Raw genomic sequence first — 25,785 nt, 5'->3', positions numbered from 1 at the left:
TGAATCATTTTATTCATAGATCTCGAGTTGTTTGAAGATTCGTGTTTTCAGAAAGTAAGTTTTTGAGAAGTAAAATCAGAAAATAATTTTAACTAATCTATAACAAGACTGGATCAAAGGTAATTAGAAGAGATCAGTTAGCATAAGATATATTTTAAATGCAATATGTAATCATGTGTGTTAGAAACTGAGTGTTTGTTCCCACACACCCACAAAGTTTTTAAAGTTAAGCCCTACCCCCCGATATGATGGTCGCTGAAGATGGGGCCTTTCAGAGTTAACTACAACTAGATTATGTCCTGAGGTAGACCCCTCATAATAGAATGAATGGCATTATAAAAAGAGAAAAGAAAGAGATGTCCATAGCAAAGAAAGGTCCTGTGAGGACACAGCAAGAAGGTGAGCATCTGCAAGCCAGGGAGAGAGGTCTCACCAGGAGCTAAGTCACCACCACCTTGATCTTGGACTTCCCAGCCTCCATAATGTGAGAGGGTATTTTGTGATGGCAACACAAACAAACTAAGACAATATGTTCATTTACAGATGTCATTATTCTGACAAAAATATAGATTGAATATATACCATTATTGCAAAAAATATCATCTTTGATGAATATTTAGCAAAAAGTAATATTTAAAAACCTATAAACTTTTCGTTGTATAAATGAAGAAATTTTTAACTAGAAATTTCTAGTTAAAATATTTGTCCAAATATTTTTTACTGGAAAATATCATAATTTTAATAAAATAATCACTTACATTTTTATATGAGTGTGCTTCTTGTTAAATTATAGAAATGTGTTTTCAGACATATTTTTATAACATTCAATAGTGAAGAATTAGTTAATATTTGTACAGAAAGGCATGTTTGGCTGCATATTCAAGTCAGCAAGTATGTATTATAAGGCACACTTAATACCTTTTACCTTTGACTAAATAATACCTTGTTTAGTCAAGAAAATATTTGATAGAATGCCAAGTAAATAATAGTTATGTTATGATAATAGTATCATATAAAATATTTCAAATTATCAGTCACTGACTGTATAATGAACACTAATGAAACTCAAGTTAGAGAACTCTTACCAAGTTAGTATTTCATTAGTGATTACTTAAGTAGTTAAATACTAAAAAAAAAGGTTTTAGATAACTTGTTGGAGCTGTATTTTTTTAGTTCCATTGATTGAGACAATATTTTGTGAAATTTTTGGAAATAAAGTTTTATTATCTTTTACATAAAATAGATCTCCAACAGCTAGAAAGGAATATACTTTTCCCTACCTGATCTCTGCCTCTACCATCTGAATGATGTTGTACCTCTTTCCATAATAAAAATGGTATTAAGAATAAATGTCAACTCCTTATTTCTTTATCGTGTTACCTCCAGAATTCTTTTATAAGGCTACTCATGGAATATTATGGTAACCTTGAACTGTTTTGGAGATACTACTGTTTGCTCAATCACTTGGGGCTTCAACTTTCCATTTTTTATTTGTTTATTTGGTTGGTCATATATATATTTGGTCATATATATATATATATATATATATATATATATTGTTTGGTCATATATACACATAAACTTCAGCAAAAAGTAAAGATGATCACCTACTTTCCGCTTATAAAGACAAGTACCTGCATTAACTCTCTGATATTTATAGGCATGTTTTCAAAATTTTACAAGTCTCTATCTTCAACTTCAAAACAAGGATAATAACAGCTGTTTCCATAGAATTTTGTGAGGATTAATTAAACTAACTAAGGTGCCAAGCCCTCAATAGATAGTCAGTAAATGGGGTTTTTAGTTTTAAATATGAAGAGCAATTAGTGACATAGAAACATATCCAGTTTATTTTTATTAACTGCGGCAGACTGCCCCTATCCAATTATAGAGAAAATAGTGACATCAAAACATTGATTAGAAATTCATCTATACTTTAAATATATTTGGTAGTGTAGCTCCACAAGGAAACCACAAACTTGCAGAAGAGAAACCATTAGAAGCCAAGCCAAGCCAAGCCAAGAGAATTATAACAAAAAAGCTATACCATTCATAACTATAAATCACAGTTTGTGAAAGCTAACTATAGAAAAACCTCGAATTATAATTGAACATCAATTCATTCATGACCATGTACAATTTTAAATTAGATCTGTTTCAATGATTGAAACTCATTGAGAAATGTCCTTGAACATTTGGAAAATACATATGATATTATATCTAGAGATAAAATTGGTTCTGAAAGATTAAAAAGTGGGAGAAGTATTCTTGTGTATCAAAAAAGGTTGAGTAGGTGCAAGAAGCATTTAAAAAATTAATAGATAATTGAAACAGAATGGCCATAATCTAATAGGATGAGTCAATAATATTTTAAAATTTCCAGATAAAAATTTTAGGAAAACCAAATATTTTTAGTTGAGCATAAGGGTGCTTATCCAAATGAATCAATGTTAGTCAGTGAGGCAGAAGAGGGAAAGGACATTCAGTAGGTAACTAGCTATCTCTATCATCTGATCTCCCAGTAATGTAATCTTCCTTCTGTAAAGCTCTAAGAATGTTACAATATGCAATATGCATAATGTATCTCATACATGTTAACAGAGTAAAGAGACAAAGGGAGACTATTTCTTTCCTAAGCAAATAATCCACTCCAGGTTCACCCTGATTAATAGAAATTTTGTGAAAACTTAAGAAGTTTCAATACAAAATAAAGACAAAAGTCACTAATGTATCATAAAAAGTGGCAAAAATAGCTTAATACAATTGTAGATGAAGGAAAGACAAGCTGAATCTATTAGGAAATATTATATTAGGCGTTTTCACATATATCATTACCTCAAAGCAACTTTAAGGACTTCATGTCCTTATCTTCACTATATAGATGAGAAAATGCAAATGAGAAAATGAGTAAGTTTGCTAAGAAAAAAAATGGTAGTAAGTGGTAGTCCTAAGAATACATCTAGATCTGACTTTATAAATATTCCTCTTCTATGGTGCCTCCATAAAGATCTGGGAACTAAATGCACAACTCCAAATGCCAGTGAAGATGTTTCTGTGCTTTGGAGGTTACAGGGGAGGTCCAGTGATAGACATTTTGTTTCTTCTCACTTTGGGATCTAGATGTCTTAGTGCTTTAAGCACCCAAGTGAAGTATTCATATTATCATATGTGTATTTTTTTCAAAATAACAGCTCATTTTATTTAAGCAAGGGTGATTTAGTGAAAGTTGTTTTAATAGACTCTTTGAAGTGAATTTAGCGTTCATGTAAAGTATAAGACTTGACAGGCATAGAGATACAAGTCTTCTATCCTCTGTAGATAATGAGACTTGGAAATGACATTCCACTAATCAAAACAGAACTACATTAAAGCTGTAGTCATCACCCACGGTGATTATAAAGTGTGATAAATGACTGTCAAGCAAATTATGTATCTTGAAATTGGCACACCATAACAGTGAGATCAATTACCTCATTGAAGAGTTCAAAATAATATCAAACACTGATAAAGGCCTGATCTAAAGGTTATCATTTAAAAGAGATCAAATTACTACATTCTTTTAATATCAGTAGATGAATATTATGATACACTTACATGTTTTTCAAAACAACAAAATCATTTGAACATTCTAGAAAAATTTCTTGCAGAAATGCTGAGTTGACTTAGAATTGGCTAAATTTCAGGAACTGTCCTAATTGTCTGACTCCAGATCACTTAAGAAAAAAATAAACCTCTGCTTATATATATCAAAAAAATTGCTTTTATGTATTCCACCACTTAATTACCCACAATTTTGGCTCATTTGCTTACATACATTTTTGCTTATGCTTGTGTGTCAGAAAGGAAAAATACAAAGAAAACATATTTTTCCTATTTATTTTACCATGTAAGCATGGACATCTGCAGCATAGTGCTGACAAAACTCCCTAAATATACTAAAGTAAAAAAACAAGATAAAGACCTTAGAGAATGTAGAATTAAATGAGAAGAGTTTTGGAAAAACATTTTTTCTCCTCCTCCTCCTTCTTTCCTTCCACTTCTCCTCTTTTCCTTCTGTCTTCCTTTCCTCCGCCTCCCCTTCCTCCTCCTCCTTCTTCACATTTATAATTAATGTTATTATCAGCTCATCATAATTCCAGATGTTAAAAAGATCTGAGTTGGTGGTATTAAAATATTTATTAAAAGAATAATATTTTTAAAGCTTTATCTCTTTAGTTTGTAGTGAGTATATATTTTCAAAGTATGGAGAAACACATGATGATATTCTTTCATTAAAGAAACTATTTTTAATTACTATTTTTAAATTTAATTCTTGTTCAAGTACAGTTTTCTGTCTTATATTCCCAGCCCTGCCCCCTGCCCAGTGCTCCCCACCTCCCTCCCATTTCCACCCCCAACCTTAGCTATTGTCCATGTGTCCCTTATACTTGTTCATGTGAGTCCCTCCCCTTTTCCCCTGTGATTCTCTCTCCTCTCCCCTCTGGTCCCTGTCAGGCTGTTCCGTATTTCAGTGTCTTTGGTCATATTTGATCATTAAAGAAACTATTAAATTTTTCTGAGTAATTCTAGATATTGAACCATATGAGTGTAGCTCTATTTTAATGTGCTGTTCCTCCATAGTCACATATAATCCTCGTGCAGTGGCAAGGAATTAATTGAACAGGGAAATGTGAATAAGCAATAGCTTTAGGGGCAGTTATTTCTCAGCTTAACTGCAAAGTTGGTCTTCGTGAAAAATGAGAGGAAAGGGTATGTGGGTACTGGGAGTCAGACTTATAAACAGAACCTAACCTAGAAGGTACTATATCTCCTGGATAAAGCTAAACTAATTTTTTCACACTTCTCAAAATATTCCGTAAAAACCACACCTCTAACTCTTCTGCTTAATGTCGAGAAACACATACATGTATACCATTTTGTTAGAAACTACAATGCATTCTCTAATTGAGTGCATAAAATGGAATGAAATGTAAATGTCAATAAATTTCATTATCTAAGTGTGAAATGTGCTGCTTACAGTACCCTGAGTTTTTACATAGCTTCTATTTTAAGTGATTTCAATGAAAAAGAGATGATCACACCACTGTCTCAAACAAGAGCCTTTTACATATTTAAAACAGTTATTGTGTCTTCCTAATGCTTCTCCTTATGGGAAACACCCACACCCTTCAATATTTTAAAATTATTATTAACATAAGCCCTAGCTGGTGTAGCTCAGTGGATTGAGTGCAGGCCTGCAAACCAGAGTATCGCGGTTCGATTCCCAGTCAGGGCACATGCTTGGGATGCAGGCCAGTTCCCAGCAAGGGATGCACAAGAGGCATCCATACACTGATATTTCTCTCCCTATCTCCTTCCCTTCCCCTCTAAAGATAAATAAAATCTTTAAAAAATAAAATAAAATAATTATTAAAATAGATGTCTTTTAGAGTATATTTTATTGATGATGCTATTACAGTTGCCCCATTTTTCTTTCCCTTCTCTCCTCCTCCATCCTGCACCCTCTCTCCCTCCAGCATTACCCGCCCCCACCACCACCTTAGTCCATGTTCATAAGTCATACACATAAGTTCCTTGGCTTCTCCATTTCCTATACTATTCTTAACCACCTGTCTATTTTATGCCTACCAATTATGCCTCTTATTCCCTGTACCTTCCCCCATTCTACCTCTCACCTGCATCACTGATGACCCTCCATGTGATCTTCATTTCTGTGATTTTCTTCCTGTTCTAGTTGTTTATTTAGTTTTCTGTTTATTTGTTTTTTGCCTTAGACTCAGTTGTTGATAATTGCGAGTTTGCTGTCATTCTACTGTTCATAGTTTTGATCCTCTTCTTGTCAGATAAGTTCCTTTAATGTATCATACAATAAGGGCTTGGTGATGGTGAACTCCTTTAACTTGACCTTATCTGGAAAACACTTTATCTGCCCTTCCATTCTAAACTATAGCTTTGCTGGATAGAGTAATCTTGGATGCAGGTCCTTGCCTTTCATGACTTTGAATATTTCTTTCCAGCCAATTATTGTCTGTAAGGTTTCTTTTGAGAAATCAGCTGATAGTCTTACCGTAACTCTTTTGCACGTAACTATCTCTTTTCCTCTGGCTGCTTTTAAGATTATCTCCATATGTTTAATTTGAGTAATGTGATTATGATGCACCTTGGTGTGTTTTTCCTTGGATCTAACTTCTTTGGGACCCTCTGAGCTTCCTGGACTTCCATGTCTAGTTCTTTCACCAGATTGGGGAAGCTCTCCTTCATTATTTGTTCAAATAAGTTTTCAATTTCTCGCTCTCCTTCTTCCCCTTGTAGCACCCCTATGATTCAGATGTTGGACTGTTTAAAGATACCCCAGAATTTCTTCAGCCACTCCACATTTTTTTTTGAATTCTTGTTTCTTCATTCTATTCCAGTAGAATATTTATTTCTTCCTTCTGTTCCAAAGTGTTGATTTGAGGCCCAGTTTCCTTTCTTCCACTGTTGGTTCCCTGTGTATTTTCCTTTATTTCACTACATATAGCCTTCATTTCTTCCTTCATTTTGAAACCATACTCAACCACTTTCATGAGCATCCTGATCGCCAGTGTTTTGAAACCTGCATCTGATGGGTTGTCTATCTCCTCGTCACTTAGTTCTTTTTCTGGAGTTTTGGTCTACTCTTTCATTTGGACCACATTTTTTTTTGTCTCAGCACACCTGTTATTTTATGAAAGGCAGAGTCCTAGGTATTTACCAGGACAGGGCAATCACTTCACTGTGTTGTGGTGCTGTCTGTGGGGGAGGGGTTGGAGAGGGATCAATGCCACTTGCTAGCTTGCTTGGCTTTCATCCAGCTTTCAGTCACTTCCCTCATTGCCTACAGCATATTCTGCCCTTTCAGGTGCTTATTCTCAGGTGGGTGGGTTTGTGTGTGTTCTAGGACCCCTTGGGGTCTCTCCAATGTACTCTGCTATGAGATGGGGAGTTTCTCGCACTGCTGCAATCCCCACAGATTTTTACAGCCAGAGGTTTTGAGGCCTTATTTCCACATGTTGGACCCCTGGGTTGCATGGTTTGTCTGAACCCCCAGTTGTCCCTCCCAGCTTATCCTCACACAAATGTGGGATATTCTGGTCTCTCAGCTGCTGACTTGCTGTCTTAAAACTGGCAGCCCATATCCACCCCTCTGACCATTCTGAATGGATGTTACTTCTTTAACTACTTGGTTGTGGGACTTCCACACAGTTCAATTTTCTGGCAGTTCTTGTTACTTTTTGTTTTTAAAGTGGTTGTTATCTTTCTTTTGATAGTGGGAGGAAGTAAAGTGTATCTACCTATGCCTCCATCTTCACTAGAACCACCTTATCTTCTAAAGAGATGTCTTTTACATATTCTGATTTCAGAAAACAGTATATCCAACCTTGATAGAGGCACTAGGCTAGATTATGAAAATATTATAGCTTTTTAAGATTTGAAAGTTTTTAGGATGTAGCTTATTTTTACATAGTTCAAGACAACTATCACATTTTTATTTTAGAGAGTTTAGTTTAAATCATTTGCTACTGTAATATAAGGTAATTTGTATATGATCTTAAAAAGACATTTCACTTGCTTGAACAAATGAATCAAGAAATACTGTGAAATTTTTATACATGTTTTAGTATTTTCAGGAACCACTAAAGTGCTCTTGTAGCAAAGATCTATAGTTAGGGTTAATTTGTTATTATGTATTATAATATCTATTAACCTAAAATTTCAGGAATTTTGAGAGATATTGATAGACTATCAAGTTTTAGGTANTCCTGGGTTGCATGGTTTGTCTGAACCCCCAGTTGTCCCTCCCAGCTTATCCTCACACAAATGTGGGATATTCTGGTCTATCAGCTGCTGACTTGCTGTCTTAAAACTGGCAGCCCATATCCACCCCTCTGACCATTCTGAATGGATGTTTCTTCTTTAACTACTTGGTTGTGGGACTTCCACACAGTTCAATTTTCTGGCAGTTCTTCTTGCCCTTTGTATTTAAAGTGGTTGTTATCTTTCTTTTGATAGTGGGAGAAAGTAAAGTGTATCTACCTATGCCTCCATCTTCACTAGAACCACCTTATCTTCTAAAGAGATGTTTTTTACATATTCTGATTTCAGAAAACAGTATATCCAACCTTGATAGAGACACTAGGCTAGATTATGAAAATATTATAGCTTTTTAAGATTTGAAAGTTTTTAGGATGTAGCTTATTTTTACATAGTTCAAGACAACTATCACATTTTTATTTTAGAGAGTTTAGTTTAAATCATTTGCTACTGTAATATAAGGTAATTTGTATATGATCTTAAAAAGACATTTCACTTGCTTGAACAAATGAATCAAGAAATACTGTGAAATTTTTATACATGTTTTAGTATTTTCAGGAACCACTAAAGTGCTCTTGTAGCAAAGATCTATAGTTAGGGTTAATTTGTTATTATGTATTATAATATCTATTAACCTAAAATTTCAGGAATTTTGAGAGATATTGATAGACTATCAAGTTTTAGGTATTTCCCAGAGGACTGGAAGCTGGATCCATTTAAATAACACATTTAACCTCAAGTTTTTAACAGATCCCATAGATAGTTTAACATGTCATTTGAAATCTCTTTATCATCCTTGGAAATATAAGACAACTCTCTGCTGAGAGCTGTCAAGAACAGCTAATTTGGCCAAGTTCAAATTAGTGTGAAAGTAAGTCTTACCTCACTCCCAGCATTTCTATTTCTTCAGGTTTACTCCCTTAGAAACACAGCTTCCCAGGTTAGTTAAAAGTGAGAAAAAAGGGTTTTGAGTAGTAGGGCCAGGTAGTAGATTGGGTGTAAGAAAAAGTTGTACATGCTACACAAATTTAGGGGATCAGAATTAACACAAACAGAAAAAGCTTAGCTCCTCCCTCTTTTTATAGTTATAGAAGATACCACAACATCTGCTTCACTTAGTAATAATAGTGGGAAGGGGTGGTGATAATTTAAAGGTAAATGGAAAAATATGAATGCTATAGTACCTTATTTTCTTTTTTAATTTTTAATGTTTTATTGTTTATGTTATTACAGTTGTCCCACTTTTTCCTCCTTTGTCCCCATTCCATATAACCCTCCCCCCACTTCCATAATCAGCACCTTCACCATTGTCCATGTCCATAGGTCCTTCTAATATACGTTCTTTGACTCATTCCTTCACCTTCTTTCAATCAGTCCCCACCACACCCCTCTCCTTTTATAGCTGTCAGTCTATTCCACTATTATATGCCTCTGGTTCTATTTTTATATGTATCTTAGACCACCATGAACTCCCAATGTCTGTCCATAGCTTGCTACTGCAATATATAATTCAGGCTGACCACTGCCATTACTAAATTCTGATTCTCTGCTAGTCCACAATACAGAGTCATCCTCCACTATTTCTCTGTTTTCTTCTTTACCTCAAATGTGCATTTTTACCATTCTGTGCTCATTTAAGTGTTCCAGATCTAGCAACTGTGCTTTCTTTCCTGAATCTCCTACTTAAAATTAATGGTTTCCTACCCTGGGAAACATCAAAACAAGAGCATGCATGCAAATATGAGGTGCTGTTCCTTTCTCCATGACATCCCAAATCTCCATGACATCCCAAAAGTTTTCTGCTATACACAGGCATCTCTTGGCTAAAGGACAGTAGAATGAGGAGTAAAATTCTGAAAGAATCTTGATTTACTCAATAATGTTTATTTTTAAAAAGATTTTAAAACCTGAAAAAAATAAAATTACTCAATTGTCAGGTTTCAATCCCAAAAATTAATATTGTTAAAATGTCCATGGTGCCCAAAGAAAAATACAGATTCCATGCATTCCCTACCAAAATTATTTTACAAAAATATTTTTTAGAAATAATTTTTTAATTTGCATGGAACCACAGAAAAGCCCATAACCAAAACAATCTTAAGACTAAAGCTGGAAGTCTCACACGTTCTGATTTGAAACTATATTACAAAACAACAGTAATCAAAACAGTATAGCTCTGACATAGAAACAGACACATAGAGCAAAAGAAAATAGAGAGCCAAAATATGTAACCTCACACATACTTTTAACTAATCTCTGACAAGGTCTCTAAGGACACTCAATAGGAAAAGTATAGTCTCTTTATTAACACCACATACCCACATGCTAAAGAATAAAATTAGACTATTTACAAAAATTAAATCAAAATGTATTAAAGACTTAAACATAATGCCGCAACCTCGAAAACACTTAGAAAATAAAGAAAAAGATCCTTGACATTGATCTTGGCAAAAAATAATTAAAATATAATATCAACAGCATGAAAAACAAAAAAATAATCAAGCAAAACATTAAACTAAAAAGACTCAGCATGGCAAGAAAATCATTAAAAATAAAATAAAAATGCACCTATAGAATGGGAGAAAATATTTGTAAACCATATATTGAATAAGAAATTATTATAAAAATAAATAAGGAACTTATAATTTATAACAAAATATCAAATAATTCAATTTAAAAATGAGCAAAGGTTCTGAGTATATGTTTTTGAAAAGAAGAGATGAGATGGCCAAAAATTACGTAAAGAGGTGCTCTACACCACTAATCATCAGAAAATGCAAGTCAAAACCACAATGAGATCTCATTCCACAGGTTAGGATGGCTTTATGAAAAAAGACAACAGGCAATGACTACTGGTAAGAATGTGAAGATAAGAAACATGTTAGTGGAAATATAAATTTGTAAAGCCATTACTGGATGTGGAGGTTCAAAAAAAAGTAAAACTAGAATTGCCATGTGATCCAGCAGTCCCAGGCTTGATATATATATATCTGAAGTAAATAAGATCAGAACCTTGAAGAAATATCTACACTCCCACCTTCATTGCACTTCATTCCAGAATTTTTCACAATAATCAAAATATGGAGATAGCCAAATTGTCAGTCAACAAATGAATGGCTAAAGAAGATTAAGTTTTACATATATGCGTGCACATTTACATGTAAATGTACACACATATAATAAACTATTTAGACAGGAGAAATAAGGAAACCCTGTAATATGCAATAAAATGAATGAACCTAGAGGACATTCTGCTAAGTGAAACTGGATTATATGATTTCACTATGTATGTGAAATGTTAAAAAGAAAATGGCAAACTCGTATGAAGAGAGAATTAAATAGTGGTTACCAGGGAGATACTGTCAAGGTGTACATGCCTTCAGATATAAGACGAATAAATTCCAAGAATTTAACATACATCATGTGGACCACAATTAATAATACTGTCTTGTGAACTCGTAATTCGCTAAGAGAGTAGAACTTAAGCATTCTCACTATAAAACAACAATCAAAGTGACTATGTGAGGTGATTGTTGTCGTCATTTTACAAAATATACCTAAATCATTAAGCTGCATATATATTTTTGGAACCTTTTTTTCAAAAGACTTTATTTATTCTTGGAGAAAGAAGAAGGGAAGGAGGAAGAGAAGGAGAGAAACATCAACATGTGGTTGCCTCTCATGCGCCCTACAACTTGGTACTTGGCCCAAAACTGAGACATGTGCCCTAATTGACCCAGGGACCTTTTGGTTCACAGTCTGGCACTCAATCCACTGAGCCAAACCAGCCTGGGCTAAGCTGTGCATTTTAAATATGTACAATTTATTTGTCAATTATTCACCATTAAAGCTGAAAAAAGTAAAATGATACAAAACGGACTGAACGGTTTCTTTTTTTCTCTTTATTGCTAAACCTATCCACATCATTTTCTTACACATGTGCAAAGGACTAAATAAGTAAATGCAGAAAACAAAAGCACATGTGTGGAAGAGCGAGAGAGACAAACGTGAACAAACCTTTAGTAACTTTCAAAACATAGAGAACAATGTTTATGAGTTAACTTTATTTTTTCTTATGAAAGGTAACATATTGATAGGATAATTGTTGAAACTCTGATGTAAATACTTTAAATAAAGAAGTGAAGCCCTGGTTGGTGTAGCTCAGTGGATTGAGCATAGGCCTGCGAACCAGAGGATCGAAGTTCAATTCCCAGTCAGGGCACATGCTTGGGTTGCAGGCCAGTTCCTGGCAGGGGACACACGATGCATTGAGTGTCCCTGGCAGAGGCAACCATTCATTGATATTTCTCTTCCTCTCTCCTTCCCTTCCCCTCTAAAGATAAATAAATAAAATCTTAAAAAAATATATGATTATAAAAAAAGTCAGCAATAAAAGATTAAAATATGTTGCTTATTTAGTAGGAAATCACCCAAACTGCTTAGCATTTAAAAAAAAAAAGAAGTGAGAGAGTGGAATCAATCTTTCCAATAGCAGCTGTCAGTTCATGAGATCTTAGAGCAGGCTGTTATGGCAGACACTGTAGGGTGACTACCCAAATGACTACTGTCAACACGCTTTTCTTGCCTTCCTTCTCCAGGGCACCTTGAACTGACATTAGCCAAGTGATATATATATATATATTCCTGGCTAATTTCATAAGATATTATGAATATAATATCTAATAAGATATGTCTGTTGTAAGAGTCAGAGGCTTAATTTTCATTTTTTTAACTAAAATGAAAAAAGTATGCATTCCTTCTGTTAGATTGGAGAGGTGCTGCCAAAAGACTGAGCCACCTTGCAGCCATTAAGAAAAGCCCCCACAGATTCAACATATGTTTTCCCAAAGCCCTGGTATCACTGAGAGCCGGGAGAGCACAGGCAATCATCTATAGGGGTTTCCTTCATGCAAAGAAAATGACACCTTCCCATTTAAATTGTTGTTAGTTGGATGACACTTTATTTGCAGATTAAATCATTCATAACTGATACCCTTGGCAAACTGGTAACTCTCTGTGTGTTTGCTTCCCACACAATCAATCCAGATTTTCACCAAGATCATAACCCTGACTGCAGGGATAAGGGTGCCACTCTTATTTTTAATCTACTCTTTCTCTGATTGTAGAATATGACTGAATTTCTACAGTTGAAGTGATAAAACAAGTAGTCTTCCCAACACCAGTTATTAAAAGACTTCTTTCTCTGTGGTATGTTTTTGTCTCCTTTGTTGTTAACAAATTATCCATAACTTTGGATAATTTGATATAAACCTTATCCAGGTTTAATTCTATGCTGTCAAATGTTCCACTAGTTTATATGTCTGTTTTTCTGCCAGTACCATGCTGTTTTGATTATATAGTTTTGTAGAATAGTTTGAATTCAAGGAAAATGATTTGTAGCTTTGTTATTTTTCTGAGAAACTAGACTTTGGTGGCTATAGTGAATACACAGATTCAATTATAATGTACACTCGAAAATCATACAATGTTGTACTCCTGAAAGTTACATAATGTTTTATACCAATTTTACCTCAATTTTTTAAAAAGTTGCCATTTAAACAAATAAATGATAGGAAACTTCTATTGAAGTTATTAACTAAAACATATTTTCAAAAATTAATTCTAATAAAATAAAACATCACAAAATTGCAAAATGTACAAAATATTAGTGAATAACTTTTCATAAAATTAGTTTATAATTTTATCTGCAATAAAAATATTCCCTATGCTTAACCACATTTCACTTATTTTAGTAGCCTATTGAAAAATACACTTCCTTAGAAAAATTTTACTGTGAACAAAAATGTGTGATATGATTTTAAATGCATGCACTATCATCACTAATACAGTATTTTAAAAATAATTTATTTAAAGAAATACTGTATTCATATTATGTGTCCAAGAGTTAACTCAAATCTGAGAAAAATTGCTACACTTAATGAAGCCACTATATAACAGAGAACTAAAGGCACAAAAAATTGTGATGCCTTGTGAAAAGCAAAACTCACAAGTGATCATGTAAGATCTGAAGATGAGACAGGGAAGAGGCATCCAGGAGTGTACACTCAAAGGCAAAGTTTGGTCTATCTTGATAAAGTTAAGCAAGAATCCTCCAGAACTATCTTCTGAAGAAGTAATACTTATAAAAAGATACATGAGGGCATAAAAATAGCCTGATATATAATATATTATATAATATATATTTTATATGAAAGAATATATATATATATATATATATATATATATATTGAGTTGTCTAAAAGGGTGGGGGGTAGTGAAAGAATAAAATCAACTGAGAGATGAGGTTATAGGACTTAGAGTGACTTAGAGTGATTTAATTATGTGCCAAATGTTGCAGAACATGAATATTTCCCACAATTTGTAGATTTCTGCCAGTGCTTAGAACATTGATGTACTACATGGGTATTAGCAATGATATTAATTTGCATACCATTATAATATATCATTGAAATTATGTAACACATAGTGGTATAACCTGTTAATACTCAATATAGACATAGTGAATTTCATTGAATCTAATGCTTATAATAACAAAATAAAAATAATTATATGACATTCGATTGTAAATATATATTTATATTAAATGAACAAAAACATACTTATCAGAATTTTGCATAGTTTTTAAACATGAGTTCTGTGTGCAGTACTTATTTTAAATGATTGACATCTAGAAAATTTAAAGAAAACCTTTGAACACAAATGCAGATGATATTTACAAAGAATATTGACAAATTAGGATTTTATAGAAAAGCATATTATCTTCATCATATGAAAGGGAAAAGTTAACATTAAATATTACTTATATTCTTGCAAAATTCAGTAGTATTTTATTGTATATTTAAGAACTCTATTTGAGCTATGATTCACTTGACAATCTCTTTTTAATCTTATTAGAAATGAAGGTCCAAGTGTAATGATCCTGATCTAAGGGTGTACAGAAAATAATTACATTCATTATTTATTTTTCACATCAAGGAAGAAAGCCTGAGGGGGAAAAGATCAGCATGCCTCTTAGACAGGTAATGAATATGTCAAGATCCATGGCAAACACAGATATTAAGAAAGTATTTGAGTTTGAAAGAAATCCCAGGAGAAGCAGGTAAGCAGCATTTGTCCTTTTTTAAAAAATATGATTTTCATATCCAAAGACACCAAAAGAGAGAACAGGGGGACAGTAACCAGAGGAGGGAGGGGAGGGAATTTCAGGGGAAATAAGGGAGGGATTTAGAGGAACATATATAAAGGATACATGGACAACAAGTAAGAAGGGTGGAAATGGAAGGGAGGGGGGAATACGGGGGTGTGGGATGGGATGGGAGTAATAGACAGAAAACTGTACTTGAAAAATAATTAAATAAATTTAAAAAATATGACTTTCGTGGATGCACTTTATTTTATCATGTTATTTAATTTGTGTTTCTAAATATTTCTCATATAGCCCTGGCTGGTGTAGCTCAGCGGTTCGATTCCCAGTCAGGGCACATGCCTGGGTTGCAGGCCAGTTCCCAGCAGGGGACTCACAAGAGGCAACCATACATTGATATTTCTCTCCTTCTCTCCTTCCCTTCCCCTCTAAAGATAAATAATTAAATTCTTAAAAAAATAAATAAATACTTCTCATATAACCTCTGTGATGCCCAACGGCAATTTAAATTCCATTTCTTAGAAGATTCTCATATTAGCAAGAATAAATACATTAAAAAATAAACATATAATAATTTAGCTTGGTCTCTAGGAATACCACCCTAGACAGGATTACAAATAACTTTACCCTATGTGACATAGTAGCATCCTATTTGATCTCCTCTCTTTGTACAATTGGAATCCTGCAATCTCTTATCTACCATGCAGCTGTAATAATTTATATGTGTATATGTACAAGTGTATGTTCATCTATCAGATCATTATACCTGTAAATGCCTGGGATTGCACACAATTTAGAAAACATTTTCTCACGGCCTACAAGTCTTCAAAGAATCTGTCACCTAGCTCTCTGAGGATTTTTTATTCCTCTTGCTTGCGATCTGTGCTTCCCAAATCTAAAATCCCATTGATTCTTTCCAGATAATTTCTAGCTACCATCATTTTAAATAATGACCTTGAACATTCTCCCTCCCTCTCTTTAACCCTCATTAAGTCTTTTACCTCTATTCACTATCTCCTAATCTATCTTCTAGATTTTTCTTTACCTGTGGTTATTTTGATGAATATATTTAAATTTATTTTAATATTATTAGCTGTATTGCTGGGTTGTTAATACAATCCATATTAACATAGATCCATAAATCAATTTTTTAATTTTACTGATAAACTAGAAATTCTGTTTTTCTCTTTGATCTGTCTCTTTTCCTTTGTTTATTGCTTGATTAAATATTCTATTTTAAGCACATTTGTATATATGTGATTAATTATTAATAATTGTTCATTACTTTTAGGCATAATTTGTTCATATGTTATTTATGTTGACTTCATTAGTAGTCAGGTGATTCATAGTGTTTTTTATCATTAATTTTAGATTGTGGACTCATTGCTGGCTTATTACTGGTTTGTTTTTTTTTGTTTTGTTTTTAAATTTTTATTTTTATTTAAATCTTGTTCAAGTAGTTTTCTGTCTTATATTCCCAGCCCTGCCCCACCCCAGTGCTCCCCACCTCCCATTTCAGGCCCCCACCTTAGTTATTGTCCATGTGTCCTTTATACTTGTTCATGTGAGTCCATCCCCTCTTCCCCTATGATTCTCTCCCCTCTCCTCTCTGGACTCTGTCAGCCTGTTCCGTATTTGAGTGTCATTGGTCATATTTTGCTTGCTTGTTTGTTTTGTTGTTTAGATTCCTGTTAACAGTGATATCATATGGTATTTGTCTTTCACCACCTGGCTTATTTCACTCAGCATAATGCTTTCCAGTTCCATCCATGATGTTGCAAAGGGTAGGAGCTCCTTTCTTTCCTTCTGCAGCATAGAATTCCATTGCGTAAATATACCATAGCTTTTTGATCCAGTCATTTACCGATGGGCATCTAGGTTGCTTCCAACTCTTGGCTATCATAAATTGTGCTGCTATGAACATCGGGGTGCATAGGTTCTTTTGGATTGGTGTTTCAGGGTTCTTAGGATATACTCCTAATAGTGAAATTGCTGGGTCAAAGGGCATGTTCATTTTTAGCTTTCTTAGAAAATTCCATACTGTTTTCCATAGTGGTTGTACCAGTCTGCAAACCCACCAACAGTGAACTAGGGTCCCCTTTTCCCCACAACCTCTCCAACACTTGTTTGTTTCTTTGTTTATGATAGCCATTCTGACTGGTGTAAAGTGGTATCTCATTGTGGTTTTAATTTGCATCTCTCTGATAGCTAGTGATATTGAACATCTTTTCATGTGTCTCTGGATCCTCTGTATGTCCTCATTAGAGAAGTGTCTGTTCAAGTCCTTTGCACATTTTTTAATTGGGTTGCTCGTCTTCTTTGAGTGGAGTCGAGTGAGTTCTTTGTATATTTTGGAGGTTAAACCTTTGTCTGAACTATCATTGGCAAATATGTTTTCCCAAACTGTTTGTATGTGTGAAAAATTTATGGGGCCTGTCTGTGTTGAAGGTACATTCTGCCAAAGAGGATCTTTAATCCAAATCACTTTAAATTAACAATTCAGAACTTCCAAGACTATAGAGACAGTGTGAAAATCAGAGAAATTCAAACCTATAAGAGATTAAAGGTATACTTACAAAATTTCAGGGTAAGGTGTTTATTCATTTGTTTTTTCTACCTAGAACTCAGATTAAGAGACCTATTTCCACATTATCTTCTTTATTGGCAAGTTTCTCTAGTCAACTTTTCCACTGAATGCATATCTTTTTTCAGTATATTTTATTGATTATGCTATTACAGTTATCCATTTTTCTCCTTTTTACCTTCACCCTGCACTGCCTGCCCTACAGCATCCTCCCATCCTTATTTCATGTTCATGGGTCATACATGTAAGTTCTTTGGTTTCTCCATTGCCTATACTATTCTTAACCTCCCCCTGTTTATTTTGCACTTACCAGTTATGCTTCTTATTCCCTGTACCTTTTCCCCACATTCTCCTCCTCCCCACACCACTGATAATCCTCCATATAATCTCCATTTCTGTGATGCTTTTCCTGTTCTAGTTGTTTGCTTAGTTTGTTTTTGCTTTTGCCTTTTTTAGGTTCAGTTGTTGATAATTGTGAGTTTGCTGTCATTCTACTGTTCATAGTTTTGATTCTCTTCTTCTTCTCAGATAAGTTCCTTTAATGTTTCATACAATAAGGGCTTGCTGATGGTGAACTCCTTTAACTTGACCTTATCTGGAAAGCACTTAATCTCCCCTTCCATTCTAAACTATAGCTTTGCTGGATAGAGTAATCTTGGATGTAGGTCCTTGCCTTTCATGACTTTGAATACTTCTTTCCAGCCAATTATTGTCTATAAGGTTTCTTTTGAGAAATCAGCTGATAGTCTTATGGTAACTCCTTTGCAGGTAACTATCTCCTTTCCTCTGGCTGCTTTTAAGATTATCTCCATATGTTTAATTTGAGTCAAGTGATTATGATGTGCCTTGGTGTGTTTATCCTTGGATCTAACTTCTTTGGGACCCTCTGAGCTTCCTGGACTTCCATGTCTAGTTCTTTCACCAGATTGGGGAAGCTCCCCTTCATTATTTGTTCAAATAAATTTTCAATTTCTCGCTCTCCTTCTTCCCCTTGTAGCACCCCTATGATTCAGATGTTGGACTGTTTAATTTGAATTCTTGTTTCTTCATTCTATTCCAGTAGAATATTTATTTCTTCCTTCTGTTCCAAATTGTTGATTTGAGGCCCAGTTTCCTTTCTTCCACTGTTGGTTCCCTGTGTATTTTCCTTTATTTCACTATGTATAGCCTTCATTTCTTCCTTCATTTTGAAACCATACTCAACCACTTCCATGAGCATCCTGATTGCCAGTGTTTTGAAACGTGCATCTGATGGGTTGTCTATCTCCTCGTCACTTAGTTCTTTTTCTGGAGTTTTGGTCTACTCTTTCATTTGGACCACATTTCTTTGTCTCAACACACCTGTTATGTTATGAGGGGCAGAGCCCTAGGTATTTACCAGGACAGGGCAATCACTTCACTGTGTTGTGGTGCTGTCTGTGGGGGAGGGGTTGGAGAGGGGTCAATGCCACTTGCTAGCTTGCTTGGCTTTCATCCAGCTTTCAGTCACTTCCCTCATTGCCTACAGCATATTCTGCCCTTTCAGGTGCTTATTCTCAGGTGGGTGGGTTTGTGTGTGTTCTAGGACTCCATGGGGTCTCTCCAGTGGATTCTGCTACGAGATCGGGAGTTTCTCGCACTGCTGCAATCCCCACAGATTTTTACAGCCAGAGGGTTTGAGGCCTTATTTCCACATGTTGGACTCCTGGGTTGCATGGTTTTTCTGAACCCCCAGTTGTCCCTCCCAGCTTATCCTCACACAAATGTGGGATATTCTGGTCTATCAGCTGCTGGCCTGCATTCTTAAAACTGGCAGCCTATCTCCACCCCTCTGACCATTCTGAATGGATGTTACTTCTTTAACTCCTTGGTTGTCGGACTTCCACACAGTTCAATTTTCTGGCAGTTCTTGTTACTTTTTGTTTTTAAAGTGGTTGTTATCTTTCTTTTGATTGTGGGAGGAAGTAAAGTATATCTACCTATGCCTCCACCATGACCAGTCTTTTTTTTCTTGCCTTTATGTGGGGTTTAGTTTCAAGTCTCCATCTTAGGCAAACCCAGGACTATGTCCTATAATCCCTTGCTTGAGTATTTTTGATAATATTAAAGAATACTTTAATTTAGATAAAATAAGCTCTCCTTTATCTAATCATTTTCTTCATCATAATGGTCTATTTTGTCAATGTAAAAATTTGTAAAATTCTTTTTATTTGTTTATTTTGAGGAGTCTATCTTCTCCACTGTAATTTAAATCCCATAAGAGAAGATACACATTTTATCTTCTATATTTAGATTCTCAGTGCTTATCTTAGGGCTTAAAATAGAGTGGGCACACAAGTATGTTTTCTACATAAGTTAATGAATACTTTGGTAAATGCTGTATAGTTTTTAAATTAATATATCCTTGTTGTGATTAAACAAAACTATTTTACATTTTAAAAATAACTGATTTAGTGCTTTTTCCTCTTTTCTGAGTAGATATTAATGAGCAAACATATTATGTTCATTACCTAAAAACATAAGAATATGGCTCATTTTTCCCCTTTGAGGCAAATATTTAAGTCATAGCACCCATCTGCACATTCTGTTGAAAGCATTGAACAATCTGTAATTACTGACAATACACACTTTTATGCAAAATATGTGCTACTTTCAATTTGGACTGGGCATTATCACAAAACTGCACCATATTATTGTGGAGGATTAAAATATAAATTTTAAATTCTAAATTCAGTATCATAAATAATCAAGAACCTTTAAACATATTTGTAAAATAACAACACGTACCTACTCAGTTAAGATGTCTATTAAAGTTTACTGAAGTATAAAAATCTCACTGAAAAGAATGGTTTAATGACAACCAAGGAGTTCAATGCAATACAAAGCTGCCCCAACAAGCAAGTAAATCTAATTTGCAAATGTCAAGCATGTTCCTTTAAATTGGTTCATTAACTCACTTTTGGGGATCAGTGTCAAGAACTAGGAGTTACTGGCATTCCTCATTAGCAGATCTCTTGGACAGGATAAATAGGTGTAGATAGAATTAGATTGATTAGTCTGTCTTAGAGATCAGTGCAGCATGGCAAACTCCAACTGTTTCTCTGCTGGTGAATAAGGGTGAAATATTTTCAGCCACTTAGGTTTCTAAAGCAGACTACAGTTTACTTCCTGAGACATACATGTATTTTGGTATGGCTTCCACTCCGGATATTAGTGACAATAAAAATATTTTGTTGAAGAATGAAAAGGAGGTAGTTAGAGTAATAGGTTCAATAGAAAAATTAAACACAAATAAGCCAAAAAATCATTATGAAGCAATATTGAAGTAAAAAACCCATCAAACTGCTGGATGTGAGAGTGGCAAGAATACAGTATTGTGGGAGGTAGGTGTTTTTAGAATCCCCTGGATTCTTCACAGTCTTAATATTTTCTCTTGTCATTGCACCTACGGTCTTGATTTTTCTTTAAAAAGATGAGACAAGTTTGAGATGGAATCAAGTTGTAAGGGAATATTCCATTATATTGACAGGATTTCACAAATTCCGAGAATACAATGAAACTAGTGAAAGGGACATGTGTGACATGCATTTGGCATGTGTTATGTTTTGGGGAGACACTTAAGTAATATATATTCAAGGCATAGTACCACATATAATTGTATTAATTAAGGGTCTTACTTCTTAGTAAGTAATAAGTCATACTTCTTAACTTTGGCTCAGATATTTTCTTGCTAAGGTAACCACAGATAGGGTATGTAAGCTCTTGTCTCTACACTTTGAAAAGTAGGCACAACAATGCTTGTGATATGACTCTTTTAAAAATTAATGAGAGTACTATATATAAAACATGTATTAAAATACCTATGACATAAAAGTTATAGCTCATCATTATCCCACCTGTCTACGGAGATGGAGAGCAGGTAATAGCTAGTAGGTGGGTAACCTAGGAGGTGGAAGGATTGAGTAAAAAAGGAAAAAGGATTCATAGACATGGACCACAGTGTGGTATTGCTAAGACTGAGGGGGTTATAAGGGGACTAATTGGTAATGGAAAAAATACAATAAAGATTAAAATGAAAAAAGAGAAACAGACTTCAATATTCTTAATTTACTTTATTTCTAATACTTATCTTGATGTATGTTACTCTACATACTGGCATAGTAACCCAGAGGCTTTTTGTAAACCCTTTCTTGGTTTTATAAATACTTTTGTAATGAAAATTAGTCAGTGTTTGGCCTTGTATCCATCATGGTTCCTACAGTTGTTTAATTTTTTTTAACATACTAAGTCACTGTGATACAGTACATGTTGGTTTTCAAGGAGCTACATTTAAAATAATAATCAAAGAAGCCAAAGTTTCTTTTTTGCTGTACATCAGCCCTTCTTCTGACTATAAGATTTATAAATACAGTTTTATATTATAAATATCAAAATACTATATATTTAAAATGAAAGGGTAAAAAAACATGTTTTGTTTTGTCATGAAGTACAAACACAATGTGTCAGAAAGAAAACAACATCAGCACAATTCAGGAAATAAAACAGGCTGTCACTGGTCTTTACATAGCAGTGTGATAGTAATATAGTGGACAAGGCTTCTAAAAGAACCATTGCAAGCACACTTAGCTGGCCTCAATGATCTGAGTGCATGTATTTCAGAGGACAGACCTAGTATCAAAGCCAAAAATAAATGTATAAAAATATATATCAAGGTAAAACTAATATGAAGCTAGATATTAATATTCAAATGCTAATGATACAATACTTATAAAGGCAAAAATGTCTGTGATAAATTCAGAATAGAGAAAATACAACTAGATAAAAATTACATGAAAAAAACATTGTGCCTAACATTAAAAAAAAGAAGTGTTTCCTGGGGAACAGGAATTGCATTTAATTCAAATCATATTCCTGTGGGATCTAGTAAACATATGCAATGTGTTGCTATTCTATAAGATTAGCAAAATAATTATATATATGATACTGTAGTAAATGATTTCCTTCACATTTTACTTACAAAGGCTTAAATTGGTAAATAATACTGGAAAGCAATGGAAATACTTATATTAGAATTTTTTAAAATATCTTTTTTCTCTTTGGCTTCCTTTGTTTGCAATAATCTTAATTATAAAACAACTGTAGGCAAAGACCTTTGCAAATTGACTTTTAATTGACATAAAATAACCTGTCATTTTCAGGAGTATATCATAATAATTCAGTATTTACAAACATTGTGAAATGACCCCCATAATAAGCCTAGCTACCATCCATCACTATACAAAGTTACTAAAATAGTATTGACTATATTCCCTGTGCTGTACCTTACATTCCCATGACCATTTCATACCTGGAAGTTTGTACCTCTTAATACCCTTCACCTATATCTCCCACCACCTAACACCTCCCCTCTTTGCTAACCAGTAGTTTGCTTTCTGTGTCTAAGGGTCTGTTTCTGCCTTTGTGTTGTTCATTTGTTTTGTTTTTTAGATTCCAAATATAATCAAAATCATACAGAAATTTTTCTCTGTCTGACTTAATTAATTTAGTGTAAAATTTCCATATCTTCGTTATCCATTAATCTATAGATAGACATTATGTTGCTTCCATATCTTGGATATTGTAAGTAATGCTGCAATGAAAACAGAGGCGCATGTATATCTTTGAATCAATGTTTTTCTTCTCTTTGAATAATAGCCAGAAGTAGATTCGCAGAATATCCATATTATTTTCTAAAGTGCAATAGTTCACATTTTCTCCAACATGATGAGGGTTCCCTTTACTCCACATCCTGGTCAACAGTTGTTGAATTTTCTCAAATGTTTTCTCTGCATTTATTAATATGATCATATGTTTTTATCCTTCATTTTTAAATCTGGTATACCATGTCAGTTTGCTGCTGTTGAACATTCCTTGCATCCCTGATATAAATTCCACTCGATCATAATGTATAATCCTTTTAATGTACTGCTGAATTCAGTATGCTAATATTTTTTAGGATTTTTGCATCTATGTTCATCAAGGTTATTGTCTACTAAATTTTTAAATATCCTTTAGTGTGAAGGTAATATTGGCCTTATGAAATGAGTTTGGAAGCATTCCTTCACTTCAGTTTTTTTGATACCAATGTTAGATAAATGGTATAAATATTTAAACATTTGTTAAAATTTACTTGTTAAATCATCTGGTCTTGAACATTTGTTATTTGGGGAGTTTTTTTAAAATACTGATTGAAAATAATTGCTTATAATTAGTCTATTCAGGATGAATTTTTAACTTTATTTCTTCATGATTCAGCTCTGGAAGATTGTTTTTTTATAGGAATTTATTTATGTATTTCTATGTTTTCCTATTTGTTATTGCCTAATTGTCCATAGTATTCCTTTATGATCCTTTGTATTTCTGTGATGCTGTTTATAACCTCTCTTTCATTTCTGATTTTATTGAAGCAATATTTCTTTTCTTTCTTGATGAGTCTGACTAGAACTTTATCAATTTATCTTTTCAAAACACAGCTTTTACTTTTATTGTCTTTTTCTATTTTTCTTTGTTTCTCCTTCATTTATTTATGCTTTGATTTCTATAATTTTATTCCTTCCACTAACTTTAGACTTCATTCTTTTAGTCTTTTAGGTGTCAACTTAGATGATTTATTTAGGGGTGTTTTTGGGGTTTTGCTTCTGGAGGCAGGCATATATAACTAAGAATTTCCCACTTAAAAATGCTTATGGGAATTTTGTGTCTATTTTCACTTATCTGAAGGTATTTTTTGTTTCCTGTTCCATATTTTCATTGACTCATTTATCATTTAGCACAAGGTTTTTTATTCACCATGTATTTGTGTTTCTTCAGTTTTCTTCTTCTAATTATTTCTAGTTTCATACCTTTGTGGTTAGATAAATACTTGTTATGACTTCTTGAATTTACTTAGACTAGTTTTGTGGTCTAACTTATAATCTGCAATGGTTAATATTCCATGTGTACTTGAAAAAAATGTTCATTTTCTTGTTTTAAATGATGTTCTGTATATATCTACTAATTTATTCTGGTTTAATATAAATTTTAAGGTTAGTGTTTTCTTATTGATTTCTTACTGGATGATATATTCACTGATGTTAGTGTGGAAATAAAGTCCCCTAGTATATTTTAATACAGTCAATTTTGCCCTTTATGTCTGTAAATATTTGCTTTAAATATTTATATAACCTTATGCTGAATGAATAAATATGGCTGACTATTATACCATCTTGGATTGAGTCCTTAATCACTATGTAATACCTTCATCTTCTGTTACAGTCTTTATCTTAAAGTCTATTTATCTGATATGAATACTGTTACCCCAACTTTCTTTTGATTTCCATTTTTAGGAATGTCTTTTCTATCCTTTCACTTTTAGTCTGTTTGTATCTAGAGATCTGAAGTTAGTCTCATGCTGGCAGTGTCATGTTGTTTTTTAAATCTATGCAAAACAGAAGTAAAACTATTTTTATTTGACTTGATACTGTGCATAGATCATTCTCTATGTACAGTATCAAAATGCCAAAGATTCACTAAGAAACTACTACACCTGATAAATTAATTCAGTAAGTTAGCAGGATACAAAACTAATATTCAGAAATAATATATATGTATATACATATATAAATTCCAATAATGAACTATCAGAATGAGGAATTAAGTAAAAAATCTCATTCACAATTGCTTCAAAAAGAATATGTTATTCTTTTGTTCTATAGTATTCTTCTATATTTAGGAGTAAAAATAACCAACTATGTAAAAGACCTGTTTTGGGAAAATTATAAGACACTGAAGAAGGAAATTAAAGAAGATACAAAGAAGTGGAAGCACATACCATGTTCATAGAGAGGAAGAATTAACAACATTAAAACGACCATGCCGCCCAAAGCAATCTATAGATTCAACGCAATTCCTACCAAGATAACAATAAGGTATTTCATGGAACTAGACCAAATATTTCAAAAATTTATGTTGAACCACAAATGACCCGAAATGTAACAATGATCTTGAGAAAGAAGAACAAAGTTGAAGAAATCACACTATCTAATATCAAACTATACAATAAGGCCATAGTAATCAAAACAGCATGGAACTGGCATAAAAACAGACACATAGATCAATGGAACAGATAGAGAACCCAGAAATAAGCACACACTTTTATAGTCAATTAACATTTGACAAAGGAAGAAGGCACATATTGTATGAAGGC

General features: G+C 33.5%; 2 long non-coding RNA genes across 2 annotated transcripts in view; both read right to left on the bottom strand.

The window, feature by feature from the left end:
• LOC118975681 (uncharacterized) overlaps nucleotides 1–25,785 on the bottom strand; it is a 539,098-nt gene that overhangs the window by 253,624 nt on the left and 259,689 nt on the right. The gene's annotated exons all lie outside the window — the stretch shown is intronic.
• Nucleotides 1,919–25,424, bottom strand: LOC118975680 (uncharacterized). The gene is made up of 3 exons (XR_005064111.1): nucleotides 25,325–25,424; nucleotides 18,189–18,193; nucleotides 1,919–1,929 (listed from the first exon to the last, which is right to left on the bottom strand). It is a non-coding gene; the product is annotated as an uncharacterized LOC118975680 (long non-coding RNA).

Source organism: Sturnira hondurensis, unplaced genomic scaffold (assembly GCF_014824575.4).
Source record: "Sturnira hondurensis isolate 20B ecotype Veracruz unplaced genomic scaffold, ASM1482457v3 Scaffold0020489, whole genome shotgun sequence".
In the NCBI taxonomy this organism is placed as follows: Eukaryota; Metazoa; Chordata; class Mammalia; order Chiroptera; family Phyllostomidae; genus Sturnira; species Sturnira hondurensis.
Note: the sequence above shows the minus strand (reverse complement) of the source record. Positions and strands in the feature narration are given on the sequence as shown.